The following is a 16,119-nucleotide window of genomic DNA, read 5'->3' on the forward strand; positions in this document are numbered from 1 at the left end:
AAACAACTAGCACAGACACCCCCTCCCTGTGTCTGGAGTGGGATCACATACCTCCAACACACACACATACCTTCTCTGTACCTGCACACACCTGGATGGTCACCCATCTGGCATACACACTGTGTGTCTGCACACATGGGTATACACTCCTGGCACACAAATGCCATTCCTGAGCCTCCATACAGTAGGAGCAGGATGGCACCTAGCACACAAATCCCCTCTCTATGCCTACATACATTGGGAGGTCACAAATGTACATGTGGCACAGATAACCCCCTGTGTCTGCAAACATTGGGAGGCTCACAAACATAGTTGGCACAGAAATCCTCTCCCTGCATCTGCACATACAGGAGGCTCGCACAGCTGGAACACACTCACCTCCCTTATTTCTGCACACATTGGGAGGGGGGGCACACATTGGCACAGAAATTCCTTCCCTGTGTCTTTACACAATGGAGGAAAGGGAACACACCTGGCACCGAAATCCCCTCCCTGTGTCTGTACACACTGGAGGAAAGGAAACACACCTGGCACAGAAATCCCCTCCCTGTGTCTGTACACACTGGAGGAAAGGAAACACACCTGGCACAGAAATCCCCTCCCTGTGTCTGTACACACGGGAGGAAAGGAAACACACCTGGCACAGAAATCTCCTCCCTGTGTCTGTACACACTGGAGGAAAGGGAACACACCTGGCACAGAAATCCCCTCCTTGTGTCTGCACACACTGGAGGAAAGGGAACACACCTGGCACAGAAATCCCCTCCCTGTGTCTGCGCACACTGGAGGAAAGGGAACACACCTGGCACAGAAATCCCCTCCCTGTGTCTACACACACTGGAGGAAAGGGAACACACCTGGCACAGAAATTCCCTCCCTGTGTCGGCGCACACTGGAGGAAAGGGAACACACCTGACACAGAAATCCCCAGCCTGTGTTTGTACACACCTCAGGAAAGGGAACACACCTGGCACAGAAATTCCCTCCCTGTTTCTGTACACACTGGAGGAAAAGGAACACACCTTGCACAGAAATCCCTTCCCTGTATCTGTACACAATAGAGGAAAGGAAACACAGCTGGCACAGAAATCCCCTTCCTGTGTCTGTACACACTGGGGGGGGGGCACACACCTGGCACACACATTCGCTGTTTCTGCGCACACTGGGGGGGTCAGACACCTGGCACACACACACACACACACACACATTCCCTGTGTCTGCGCACACTGGGGGGTCAGACACCTGGCACACACACACCTTCCCTGTGTCTGCACACACTGGGGGGTCAGACACCTGGCACACACACACACCTTCCCTGTGTCTGCGCACACTGGGTGGTCAGACACCTGGCACACACACACACACACACATTCCCTGTGTCTGCGCACACTGGGGGGTCAGACACCTGGCACACACACACCTTCCCTGTGTCTGCACACACTGGGGGGTCAGACACCTGGCACACACACACACCTTCCCTGTGTCTGCGCACACTGGGTGGTCAGACACCTGGCACACACACACACACACACCTTCCCTGTGTCTGCGCGCACTGGGGGGTCAGACACCTGGCACACACACACCCACACACACACCTTCCCTGTGTCTGCACACACTGGGGGTCAGAAACCTGGCACACACAAACACACACCTTCCCTGTGTCTGCACACACTGGGTGGTCAGACACCTGACGCACACACACACACCTTCCCTGTGTCTGCGCACAATGGGGGGTCAGACACCTGGCAAAAACACACACATTCCCTGTGTCTGCGCACACTGGGGGGTCAGACACCTGGCACACACACACACACACCTTCCCTGTGTCTGCGCACACTGGGGGGTCAGACACCTGGCACACACAGACACACACACCTTCCCTGTGTCTGCGCACACTGGGTGTTCAGACACCTGGCACACACACACCTTCCCTGTGTCTGTGCACACTGGGGGGTCAGACACCTGGCAGACACAGACACACACACCTTCCCTGTGTCTGCGCACACTAGGTGGTCAGACACCTGGCACACACACACCTTCCCTGTGTCTGCGCACACTGGGTGGTCAGACACCTGGCACACACACACACACACCTTCCCTGTGTCTGCGCGCACTGGGGGGTTAGACACCCGGCACACACACACACCTTCCCTGTGTCTGCGCACACTGGGTGTTCAGACACCTGGCACACACACACACACCTTCCCGGTGTCTGCACACACTGGGGGGCAGACATCTGGCAGACACAGGCACACACACCTTCCCTGTGTCTGCGCACACTGGGTGGTCAGACTCCTGGCACACACACACACACACCTTCCCTGTGTCTGCACACACTGGGGGGGTCAGACACCTGGCACACACACACACATTCCCTGTGTCTGCACACATTGGGGGGTCAGACACCTGGCACACACACACACACATTCCCTGTGTCTGCACACACTGGGGGGTCAGACACCTGGCACACACACACACCCCTTCCCTGTGTCTGCACACACTGGGGGTCAGACACCTGACACACACACACACCTTCCCTGTGTCTGCGCACACTGGGGGTCCGACACCTGGCACACACACACACACATTCCCTGTGTCTGCGCACACTCGGGGGTCAGACACCTGGCACACACACACACACACCTTCCCTGTGCCTGCACACACTGGGGGGTCAGACACCTGGCGCACACACACACACACACACACACACCTTCCCTGTGTCTGCGCACACTGGGGGGTCAGACACCTGGCACACACACACCTTCCCTGTGTCTGCACACACTGGGGGGTCAGACACCTGGCAGACACAGACACACACACCTTCCCTGTGTCTGCGCACACTGGGTGGTCAGACACCTGGCACACACACACCTTCCCTGTGTCTGCACACACTGGGGGGTCCGACACCTGGCACACACACACACACATTCCCTGTGTCTGCACACACTGGGGGTGTCAGACACCTGGCACACACACACACACACACCTTCCCTGTGTCTGCGCGCACTGGGGGGTTAGACACCCGGCACACACACACACCTTCCCTGTGTCTGCGCACACTGGGTGTTCAGACACCTGGCACACACACACACACCTTCCCGGTGTCTGCACACACTGGGGGGCAGACACCTGGCAAACACAGGCACACACACCTTCCCTGTGTCTGCGCACACTGGGTGGTCAGACTCCTGGCACACACACACACACACACACCTTCCCTGTGTCTGCACACACTGGGGGGTCAGACACCTGGCACACACACATACATTCCCTGTGTCTGCACACATTGGGGGGTCAGACACCTGGCACACACACACACACATTCCCTGTGTCTGCACACACTGGGCGGTCAGACACCTGGCACACACACACACCCCTTCCCTGTGTCTGCACACACTGGGGGTCAGACACCTGACACACACACACACCTTCCCTGTGTCTGCGCACACTGGGGGTCCGACACCTGGCACACACACACACACATTCCCTGTGTCTGCGCACACTCGGGGGTCAGACACCTGGCACACACACACACACACCTTCCCTGTGCCTGCACACACTGGGGGGTCAGACACCTGGCGCACACACACACACACACACACACCTTCCCTGTGTCTGCGCACACTGGGGGGTCAGACACCTGGCACACACACACCTTCCCTGTGTCTGCACACACTGAGGGGTCAGACACCTGGCAGACACAGACACACACACCTTCCCTGTGTCTGCGCACACTGGGTGGTCAGACACCTGGCACACACACACCTTCCCTGTGTCTGCACACACTGGGGGGTCCGACACCTGGCACACACACACACACATTCCCTGTGTCTGCACACACTGGGGGTGTCAGACACCTGGCACACACACACACATTCCCTGTGTCTGCACACACTGGGGGGTCAGACACCTGGCACACACACACACCCCTTCCCTGTGTCTGCACACACTGGCGGTCAGACACTTGACACACACATACACCTTCCCTGTGTCTGCGCACACTGGGGGTCAGACACCTGGCACACACACACACATTCCCTGTGTCTGCGCACACTTGGGGGTCAGACACCTGGCACACACACACACACACACACACACACCTTCCCTGTGCCTGCACACACTGGGGGGTCAGACACCTGGCGCACACACACACACACACACACACGATTTCCCTGTATCTGCACACACTGGGGGGTCAGACACCTGGCAGACACAGACACACACACCTTCCCTGTGTCTGCGCACACTGGGTGGTCAGACACCTGGCACACACACACACACAAACACACACACACCTTCCCTGTGTCTGCGCACACTGGGTGGTCAGACACCTTGCACACACACACACAAACCTTCCCTGTGTCTGCGCGCACTGGGGGGTCAGACACCTGGCACACACACACACACACACACATTCCCTGTGTCTGCACAAACTGGGGGTTAAGACACCTGGCACACACACACACACCCTCCCTGTGTCTGCACACACTGGTGGGTCAGACACCTGACACACACACACACCTTCCCTGTGTCTGCGCACACTGGGGGGTCAGACACCTGGCACACACACACACACACACACACACACCTTCGATGTGCCTGCACACACTGGGGGTCAGACATCTGGCACACACACACACACACACCTTCCTGTGTCTGCGCGCACTGGGGGGTCAGACACCTGGCACACACACACACACACACCTTCCCTGTGTCTGCACAACACCTGACACACACACACACCTTCCCTGTGTCTGCGCACACTGGGTGATCAGAAACCTGGCACACACACACACACCTTCCCTGTGTCTGCACACACTGGGGGGTCAGACACCTGGCACACACACACCTTCCCTGTGTCTGCACACACTGGGGGGTCAGACACCTGGCAGACACAGACACACACACCTTCCCTGTGTCTGCGCACACTGGGTGGTCAGACACCTGGCACACACACACCTTCCCTGTGTCTGCACACACTGGGGGGTCCGACACCTGGCACACACACACACACATTCCCTGTGTCTGCACACACTGGGGGTGTCAGACACCTGGCACACACACACACATTCCCTGTGTCTGCACACACTGGGGGGTCAGACACCTGGCACACACACACACCCCTTCCCTGTGTCTGCACACACTGGCGGTCAGACACTTGACACACACATACACCTTCCCTGTGTCTGCACACACTGGGGGTCAGACACCTGGCACACACACACACATTCCCTGTGTCTGCGCACACTTGGGGGTCAGACACCTGGCACACACACACACACACACACCTTCCCTGTGCCTGCACACACTGGGGGGTCAGACACCTGGCGCACACACACACACACACACACAATTTCCCTGTATCTGCACACACTGGGGGGTCAGACACCTGGCAGACACAGACACACACACCTTCCCTGTGTCTGCGCACACTGGGTGGTCAGACACCTGGCACACACACACACACAAACACACACACACCTTCCCTGTGTCTGCGCACACTGGGTGGTCAGACACCTTGCACACACACACACAAACCTTCCCTGTGTCTGCGCGCACTGGGGGATCAGACACCTGGCACACACACACACACACACACACATTCCCTGTGTCTGCACAAACTGGGGGTTAAGACACCTGGCACACACACACACACCTTCCCTGTGTCTGCACACACTGGTGGGTCAGACACCTGACACACACACACACCTTCCCTGTGTCTGCGCACACTGGGGGATCAGACACCTGGCACACACACACACACACACACACCTTCGATGTGCCTGCACACACTGGGGGTCAGACATCTGGCACACACACTCACACACCTTCCCTGTGTCTGCGCGCACTGGGGGGTCAGACACCTGGCACTCACACACACACACACCTTCCCTGTGTCTGCACACACTGGGGGGTTAGACACCTAGCACACACACACACATTCCCTGTGTCTGCACACACTGAGGGGTCAGACACCTGGCACACACACACACACACACCTTCCCTCTGTCTTCACACACTGGGGGTCAGACACCTGACACACACACACACCTTCCCTGTGTCTGCGCACACTGGGTGGTCAGAAACCTGGCACACACAAACACACACACACCTTCCCTGTGTCTGCACACACTGGGGGGTTAGACACCTGGCACACACACACACACACACCTTCCCTCTGTCTGCACACACTGGGGATCAGACACCTGGCACACACACACACATTCCCTGTGTCTGCACACACTGGGGGGTCAGACACCTGACACACACACAAACATCTTCCCTGTGTCTGCACACACAGGGGGGTCAGACACCTGACACAAACATACACCTTCCTGGTGTCTGCCCACACTGGGGTGTCAGACACCTGGCACACACACACACATTCCCTGTGTATGCACACACTCGGGGGTCAGACACCTGGCACACACACACACACACCTTCCCTGTGTCTGCGCACACTGGGGGGTCAGACACCTGGCACACACAGACACACACACCTTCCCTGTGTCTGCGCACACTCGGTGTTCAGACACCTGGCACACACACACACCTTCCCTGTGTCTGTGCACACTGGGTGTTCAGACACCTGGCACACACACACACACACCTTCCCTGTGTCTGCGCACACTGGGTGGTCAGACACCTGGCGCACACACGCACACACACACACACTTCTTCCCTGTGTCTGCGCATACTGGGTGGTCACACACCAGGCACACACACAGACACCTTCCCTGTGTCTGCGCGCACCAGGGGGTCGGACACCTGGCACACACACACACACCTTCCCTGTGTCTGCACACACTGGGGGGTTAGACACCTGGCACACACACACACATTCCATGTGTCTGCACACACTGGGGGGTCAGACACCTGCACACACACACACACACCATCCCTGTGTCTGCCCACACTGGGGGTCAGACACCTGGCACACACAGACACACACACCTTCCCTGTGTCTGCGCACACTGGGTGTGTAGACACCTGGCACACACACACACACCTTCCCTGTGTCTGCGCACACTGGGTGGTCAGACACCTGGCACACACACACACACACCTTCCCTGTGTCTGCGCACACTGGGTGGTCAGACACCTGGCACACACACACACACACCTTCCCTGTGTCTGCGCGCACTGGGGGGTCAGACACCTGGCACACACACACACACACACACACTTTCCCTGTGTCTGCACACACTGGGGGGTTAGACACCTGGCACACACACACACATTCCCTGTGTCTGCACACACTGGGGGGTCAGACACCTGGCACACACACACACACACACCTTCCCTGTGTCTGCACAACACCTGACACACACACACACCTTCCCTGTGTCTGCGCACACTGGGTGATCAGAAACCTGGCACACACACACACACCTTCCCTGTGTCTGCACACACTGGGGGGTCAGACACCTGGCACACACACACACATTCCCTGTGTGTGCACACACTGGGGGGTCAGACACCTGGCACACACACACACACACACCTTCCCTGTGTCTGCACACACTGGGGGTTCAGACACCTGACACAAACATACACCTTCCTGGTGTCTGCCCAAACTGGGGGGTCAGACACCTGGCACACACACACACATTCCCTGTGTCTGCGCACACTCGGGGGTCAGACACCTGGCACACACACACACACCTTCCCTGTGCCTGCACACACTGGGGGGTCAGACACCTGGCACACACACACACATACACACACCTTCCCTGTGTCTGCGCACACTGGGGGGTCAGACACCTGGCACACACAGACACACACACCTTCCCTGTGTCTGCGCACACTGGGGGTTCAGACACCTGGCACACACACACACACACACACACACACACACCTTCCCTGTGTCTGCACGCACTGGGGGGTCAGACACCTGACACACACCATCCCTGTGTCTGTGCACACTGGGTGTTCAGACACCTGGCACACACACACACACACACACACCTTCCCTGTGTCTGCGCACACTGGGGGGTCATACACCTGGCAGACACACACACACACACACACACCTTCCCTGTGTCTGCACACACTGGGGTGTAAGACACCTGGCACACACACACACACACATTCCCTGTGTCTGCGCACACTGGGGGTCAGACACCTGGCACACACACACACACACCTTCCCTGTGTCTGCACACACTGGGGTGTCAGACACCTGGCACACACGCACACATTCCCTGTGTCTGCGCACACTGGGGGGTCAGACACCTGGCACACACACACACCCTCCCTGTACCTGCACGCACTGGGGGGTCAGACACCTGGCACACACACACACCTTCCCTCTGCCTGCACACACTGGGGGTCAGACACCTGGCACACACACACACCTTCCCTGTGTCTGCGCGCACTGGGGGGTCAGACACCTGGCAGACACACACACACACACACACCTTCCCTGTGTCTGCACACACTGGGGTGTAAGACACCTGGCACACACACACACATTCCCTGTGTCTGCGCACACTGGGGGGGCAGACACCTGGCACACACACACACACACACACACCTTCCCTGTGCCTGCGCACACTGGGGGATCAGACACCTGGCACACACACACACCCCTTCCCTGTGTCTGCACACACTGGGGGTCAGACACCTGACACACACACACACATTCCCTGTGTCTGCGCACACTGGGGGTCAGACACCTGGCACACACACACACACACACACCTTCCCTCTGTCTGCACACACTGGGGGTCAGACACCTGGCACACACACACACACACCTTCCCTGTGTCTGCACACACTGGGGGGTCAGACACCTGGCACACACACACACACACATTCCCTGTGTCTGCGCACACTGGGGGGTCAGACACCTGGCAGACACACACACACACACACACCTTCCCTGTGTCTGCACACACTGATGGGGCAGACACCTGACACACACACACACACCATCCCTGTGCCTGCGCACACTGGGGGTCAGACAACTGCCAGACACACACACACACACACACACCTTCCCAGTGTCTGCACACACTGGGGGGTCAGACACCTGGCACACACACACATTCCCTGTGTCTGCGCACACTGGGGGGTCAGACACCTGGCACACACACACACACCGTTCCTCTGTCTGCACACACTGGGGGTCAGACACCTGGCACACACACACACCTTCCCTGTGTCTGCGCACACTGGGGGGTCAGACACCTGGCACACACACACACATTCCCTGTGTCTGCGCACACTGGGGGTCAGACACCTGGCACACACACACACGTTTCCTGTGTCTGCACACACTGGGGTGTCAGACACCTGGCACACACACATTCCCTGTGTCTGCACACACTGGGGTGTAAGACACCTGGCACACACACACACACACATTCCCTGTGTCTGCGCACACTGGGAGGTCAGACACCTGGCACACACACACACACACACCTTCCCTGTGTCTGTGCACACTGGGGGGTCAGACATCTGGCAGACACACACACCTTCCCTGTGTCTGCGCACACTGGGGGGTCAGACACCTGGCACACACACACACACCTTCCCTCTGTCGGCACACACTGGGGGTCAGACACCTGGCACATACACACATCTTCCCTGTGTCTGCACACACTGGGGGGTCAGACACCTGGCACACACACACACCCACACACACACACCTTCCCTGTGTCTGCACACACTGGGGGGTCAGACACCTGACACACACACACCTTTCCTCTGTCTGCACACACTGGGGGTCAGACACCTGACACACACACACACCTTCCCTGTGTCGGCACACACTGGGGGTCAGACACCTGGCACACACACACACCTTCCCTCTGTCTGCACACACTGGGGGTCAGACACCTGGCACACACACACACCTTCCCTGTGTCTGCGCACACTGGGGGTCAGACACCTGACACACACACACACCTTCCATGTGTCTGCACACACTGGGGGTCAGACACCTGGCACACACACACACACACACACCTTCCCTGTGTCTGTGCACACTGGGGGATCAGACACCGTGGCACACGCACACACACATTCCCTGTGTCTGCGCACACTTGGGGGTCAGACACCTGGCACACACACACACACACACACACACATACACCTTCCCTGTGTCTGCGCACACTGGGGGGTCAGACACTTGGCACACACACACACACACACCTTCCCTCTGTCTGCACACATTGGGGGTCAGACAGCTGGCACACACACACACATTCCCTGTGTCTGCACACACTGGGGGGTCAGACACCTGACACACACACACCTTCCCTGTGTCTGCACACAGTGGGGGTCAGACACCTGGCACACACACACACCTTCCCTGTGTCTGCGCACACTGGGGGTCAGACACCTGACACACACACACACCTTCCCTGTGTCTGCACACACTGGGGGTCAGACACCTGACACACACACACCTTCCCTCTGTCTGCACACACTGGGGGTCAGACACCTGACACACACACACACCTTCCCTGTGTCGGCACACACTGGGGGTCAGACACCTGGCACACACACACACCTTCCCTCTGTCTGCACACACTGGGGGTCAGACACCTGGCACACACACACACCTTCCCTGTGTCTGCGCACACTGGGGGTCAGACACCAGACACACACACACACCTTCCATGTGTCTGCACACACTGGGGGTCAGACACCTGGCACACACACACACACACACACACCTTCCCTGTGTCTGCGCACACTGGGGGATCAGACACCTGGCACACGCACACACACATTCCCTGTGTCTGCGCACACTTGGGGGTCAGACACCTGGCACACACACACACACACACATACACCTTCCCTGTGTCTGCGCACACTGGGGGGTCAGACACTTGGCACACACACACACACACCTTCCCTCTGTCTGCACACACTGGGGGTCAGACAGCTGGCACACACACACACATTCCCTGTGTCTGCACACACTGGGGGGTCAGACACCTGACACACACACACACCTTCCCTGTGTCTGCACACAGTGGGGGTCAGACACCTGGCACACACACACACCTTCCCTGTGTCTGCGCACACTGGGGGTCAGACACCTGACACACACACACACACACCTTCCCTGTGTCTGCACACACTGGGGGTCAGACACCTGGCACACACACACACACACCTTCCCTGTGCCTGCGCACACTGGGGGTCAGACACCTGGCACACACACACACACACCTTCCCTGTGTCTGCACACACTGGGGGGGGTCAGACACCTGGCACACACACACACACCTTCCCTGTGACTGCGCACACTGGGTGGTCAGACACCTGGCACACACACACACACACACCTTCCCTGTGTCTGCACACACTGGGGGGTTAGACACTTGGCACACACACACACACCTTCCCTGTGTCTGCGCACACTGGGTGATCAGAAACCTGGCACACACACACACACCTTCCCTGTGTCTGCACACACTGGGGGGTCAGACACCTGACACACACACACACCTTCCCTGTGTCTGCACAGACTGGGGGTCAGACACCTGGCACACACACACACCTTCCCTGTGTCTGCGCACACTGGGGGTTAGACACCTGGCACACACACACACCTTCCCTGTGTCTGCGCACACTGGGGGTCAGACACCTGGCACACACACACACCTTCCCTGTGTCTGCGCACACTGGGGGTCAGACACCTGGCACACACACACACCTTCCCTGTGTCTGCGCACACTGGGGGTCAGACACCTGACACACACACACACCTTCCCTGTGTCTGCGCACACTGGGGGTCAGACACCTGACACACACACACACCTTCCCTGTGTCTGCACAGACTGGGGGTCAGACACCTGGCACACACACACACCTTCCCTGTGTCTGCGCACACTGGGGGTCAGACACCTGGCACACACACACACCTTCCCTGTGTCTGCACACACTGGGGGGTCAGACACCTGACACACACACACACCTTCCCTGTGTCTGCACACACTGGGGGTCAGACACCTGGCACACACACACACCTTCCCTGTGTCTGCGCACACTGGGGGTCAGACACCTGGCACACACACACACCTTCCCTGTGTCTGCACAGACTGGGGGTCAGACACCTGGCACACACACACACCTTCCCTGTGTCTGCGCACACTGGGGGTCAGACAACTGGCACACACACACACCTTCCCTGTGTCTGCGCACACTGGGGGTCAGACACCTGGCACACACACACACCTTCCCTGTGTCTGCGGACACTGGGGGTCAGACACCTGGCACACACACACACCTTCCCTGTGGATGCGCACACTGGGGGTCAGACACCTGGCACACACACACACCTTCCCTGTGTCTGCGCACACTGTGGGTCAGACACCTGACACACACACACGCACACCTTCCCTGTGTCTGCACACACTGGGGGGTCAGACACCTGACACACACACACGCACACACACCTTCCCTGTGGATGCGCACACTGGGGGTCAGACACCTGGCACACACACACACACACCTTCCTTGTGTCTGCACACACTGGGGGGTCAGACACCTGACACACACACACGCACACCTTCCCTGTGTCTGCACACACAGGGGGGTTAGACACCTGGCACACACACACACACACACCTTCCCTGTGTCTGCACACACTGGGGGGTCAGACACCTGACACACACACACACACACACACCTTCCCTGTGTCTGCACACACAGGGGGGTCAGACACCTGGCACACACACACCTTCCCTGTGTCTGCACACACAGGGGGGTCAGACACCTGGCACACACACACACACACACACACCTTCCCTGTGTCTGCACACACTGGGTGTTCAGACACCTGGCACACACACACACCTTCCCTGTGTCTGCACACACAGGGGGGTTAGACACCTGGCACACACACACACACACACCTTCCCTGTGTCTGCACACACTGGGGGGTCAGACACCTGACACACACACACACACCTTCCCTGTGTCTGCACACACAGGGGGGTCAGACACCTGGCACACACACACACACACACACACACACACACCTTCCCTGTGTCTGCACACACTGGGTGTTCAGACACCTGGCACACACACACACACACACACACCTTCCCTGTGTCTGCACACACAGGGGGTACACTCCTGCCGCACATACACACTGTCTGTATGTCTGCACACCAGGCACACACACACATTCCGTCTCTGCACCTTTCCTGGCAGAGACCTCCCTCTCCCTCGTGCAGGGCGGACAGTGTACAGGCTGGGAGGGCGTCTCACGCCTGGGACAGACTCCGGGGCGCATTGAGTACAGAAGCCAGGAAGAGTGCCATGCGCCTGCCACCCCTCCGCGTGCCTCTCGGGTCCCACAGAGCAGACAGGGGCGGGGGGTCACTCAGCCCTCCCCCCCCCCCCTCCACGGGCCAGAAAAAGACTCTGCAGATCTGACAGAGAGGGTTCAATTCCTGGGAATCAGCGTCTGTTCTGGTCAGACACAGGTACACTCACAGTGCGTGTGCGGAGCAGCGCCTTGTGCGGCGGGCAGGGCTTCTGGCCTCCTCTGGCCCCTGGGTCTTCGCCTCCTCGGCCTCAGCTCTTGGGCACCGGCAGTGTAGAGAGGGTGCGCTGTGGATAGTGCTGCGCGGCGCGGAGAGGCGCTATAGTTAACAGTGAGTGTGAGAGCCGGCGCGCGGAGGATAGCGCTGCGCGGCGCGGAGAGGCGCTTGAGTGACAGTGAGTGTGAGTGCTCGAAGTGAGGGGTGCAGGCTGGCAGCTGCTGGGAGTGCAGTGGTGGCCAGGGTGGAGCAGGAGGGCTTTAACAGGAGGAGGCCGAAGGGGGTGGTGGCTGCAGGCTTCACCCCGGTCCGCCTTTTTTGGGCTGAAAACGTTTTTCCTCAGAAAGGAGAATGAGGAAGTTATGTTTAAAGAATAACTTGTTTGAAGGCCCCTGACCCCGGCGCGGCCTCTTCTTCCAGCTAAATGTACATTCCAGCGCCATGAACCCGCATGTGGGCGCTCACGACAACAACCAGCCCCCTCGCCCCCCCACCCCCGGCTGGCACCGAGGGGGCTCTGCAGCCCTCTCTGCCCCCTCCTGGGCTGGCACCGAGGGGGCTCTGCAGCCCTCCCCGCCCCCGCCAGGGTCGCACTGGCCTAGAGGGCAGTCAGGCAGTGCGTGGCCGGTTTTTGGCTGTTTGAGGGACAGTGCCCTGGTCTGCTGAGCAGAGTTTACTCTCGATTACCCTGCAATTAAAAGAAACATTGCCTGCAGCAAGCCGCATCTTCTATGCAGTCGTATAAACATGATAAAACCCCTTCTAATGCGTGTCTTTACAAGTTCAAAACTGTCCCAATGTGCAAATTGTGCATGTGTCAGCTTTCTTATTTACTAAGGGGCCCCATTTCATTTCCTGCCCGGGCCTATGTTCCCTCCCAGGGCCAAGGGCTTTCTTCACTCACTGTTGCCCGTAAAACTCCACCTATAGACAACAAGAGGGGACACAAGGCACCGGAAGCCATTCAAAGAGAAACACTGTGAGATTGTCAACATACCTACAAGATGGAAACAATAACGACAAAACTATTCACTAAACATGGCCCTTACTTTATAGAAACAAGATATAGAATTTTTTTTTAAATGGCCCGTGGCCGACCCCTTAGAATTATGCGATTTTGCGGCCACACCCACATAATCCATTGTCTACTACATAATCTGGAGATTTCCGCAAATACATTTAAAAAAAAAACGTTACAAACTCAAACGGATGAAAAGTTAATTAAAACCACAGCAACAGTGTTGCCTGCAACTCTGTAGAATGCCTTTCGCACAAGTGACCGTAGAGGTGGGCGACCAGAGAAAGCTTGAGCCGCGTGTCTGTTTCTGACTCTGCCGTAGAGGTGGGTGAACAGAGAAAGCTTGAGCCGCGTGTCAGTTTTTGACTCTGCCGTAGAGGTGGGCGAACAGAGAAAGCTCGAGCCGCATGTCTGTTTCTGACTCTGCCGTAGAGGTGGGCGACCAGAGAAAGCTCATGCCGCGTGCCTGTTTCTGACTCTGCCGTAGAGGTGGGCGACCAGAGAAAGCGCGAGCTGCGTGTCCGTTTCTGACTTTGTCTTAGAGGTGGGCGACCAGTGAAAGCTTGAGCCGCGTGTCTGTTTCTGACTCTGCTGTAGAGGTGGGTGACCAGAGAAAGCTTGAGCCGCGTGTCTGTTTCTGACTCTGCTGTAGAGGTGGGCGAGCCAGAGAAAGCTTGAGCCAGGTGTTTGTTTCTGACTCTGCCGTAGAGGTGGGCGACCTGAGGAAGCTCATGCCACGTGCCTGTTTCTGACTCTGCCGTAGAGGTGGGCGCGCCAGAGAAAGCTCGAGCCAGGTGTATGTTTCTGACTCTGCCGCAGAGGTGGGCGACCTGAGGAAGCTCGAGCCAGGTGTCTGTTTCTAACTCTGCCATAAAGGTGGATGACCAGAGAAAAGGCGAGCCATGTACCTGTTTCTGACTCTTCCAAAGCTCGAGCCAGGTGTCTGTTTCTGACTCTGCCGTTAAGGTGGGCGACCAGAGAAAGCTCAAACTGTGTGTCTGTTTCTGACTCTGCCGTAGAGGTGGGCGAGCCAGAGAAAGCTTGAGCCAGGTGTCTGTTTCAGACTCTGCTGTAGAGGTGGGCGAGCCAGAGAAAGCTCAAGCCAGATGTCTGTTTCTGACTTTGCCGTAGAGGTGGGCGAGCCAGAGAAAGTTCAAGCCAGGTGTCTGTTCTGACTCTGCAGTAGTCATGGGCGACCAGAGAAAGCTCAAGCCGCGTGTCTGTTTCTGACTCTGCCAAACCTTGAGCCAGGTGTCAGTTTCTGACACTGCCGTAGAGGTGGGTGACCAGAGAAAGCTCGAGCCACCTGTCTGTTTCTGACTCTGCTGTAGAGGTGGGCGACCAGAGAAAGCTCAAACCGCGTGTCTGTTTCTGACTCTGCCGTAGAGGTGGGCGATCCAGAGAAAGGTTAGAGCCAGGTGTCTGTTTCTGTCCCTGCCATAGAGGTGGGCGACCAAAGGAAGCTTGAGTCGCGTGTCTGTTTCTGACTCTGCTGTAGAGGTGGGCGAGTCAGAGAAAGCTCAAGCTAGATGTCTGTTTCTGACTCTGAGATAGAAGAGGTGGGCGAGCCAGGGAAAGCTTGAGCCAGGTGTC

The 16,119-nt window shown here is 57.9% G+C and overlaps 1 protein-coding gene across 1 annotated transcript in view; it reads right to left on the minus strand.

Annotated features, from left to right (window-relative positions):
- LOC144772139 (TRPM8 channel-associated factor homolog) overlaps positions 1–13,548 on the minus strand; it is a 225,455-nt gene extending 211,907 nt beyond the window's left edge. Inside the window, exon 1 of the mRNA XM_078656294.1 lies at positions 13,462–13,548. The gene's annotated coding sequence lies outside the window, so the exon portion shown is untranslated. The remainder of the gene's footprint in view (positions 1–13,461) is intronic.
- Between the last annotated feature and the right edge of the window lie 2,571 nt (positions 13,549–16,119).

Source organism: Lissotriton helveticus, chromosome 8, assembly GCF_964261635.1.
Source record: "Lissotriton helveticus chromosome 8, aLisHel1.1, whole genome shotgun sequence".
Taxonomy (NCBI): domain Eukaryota; kingdom Metazoa; phylum Chordata; class Amphibia; order Caudata; family Salamandridae; genus Lissotriton; species Lissotriton helveticus.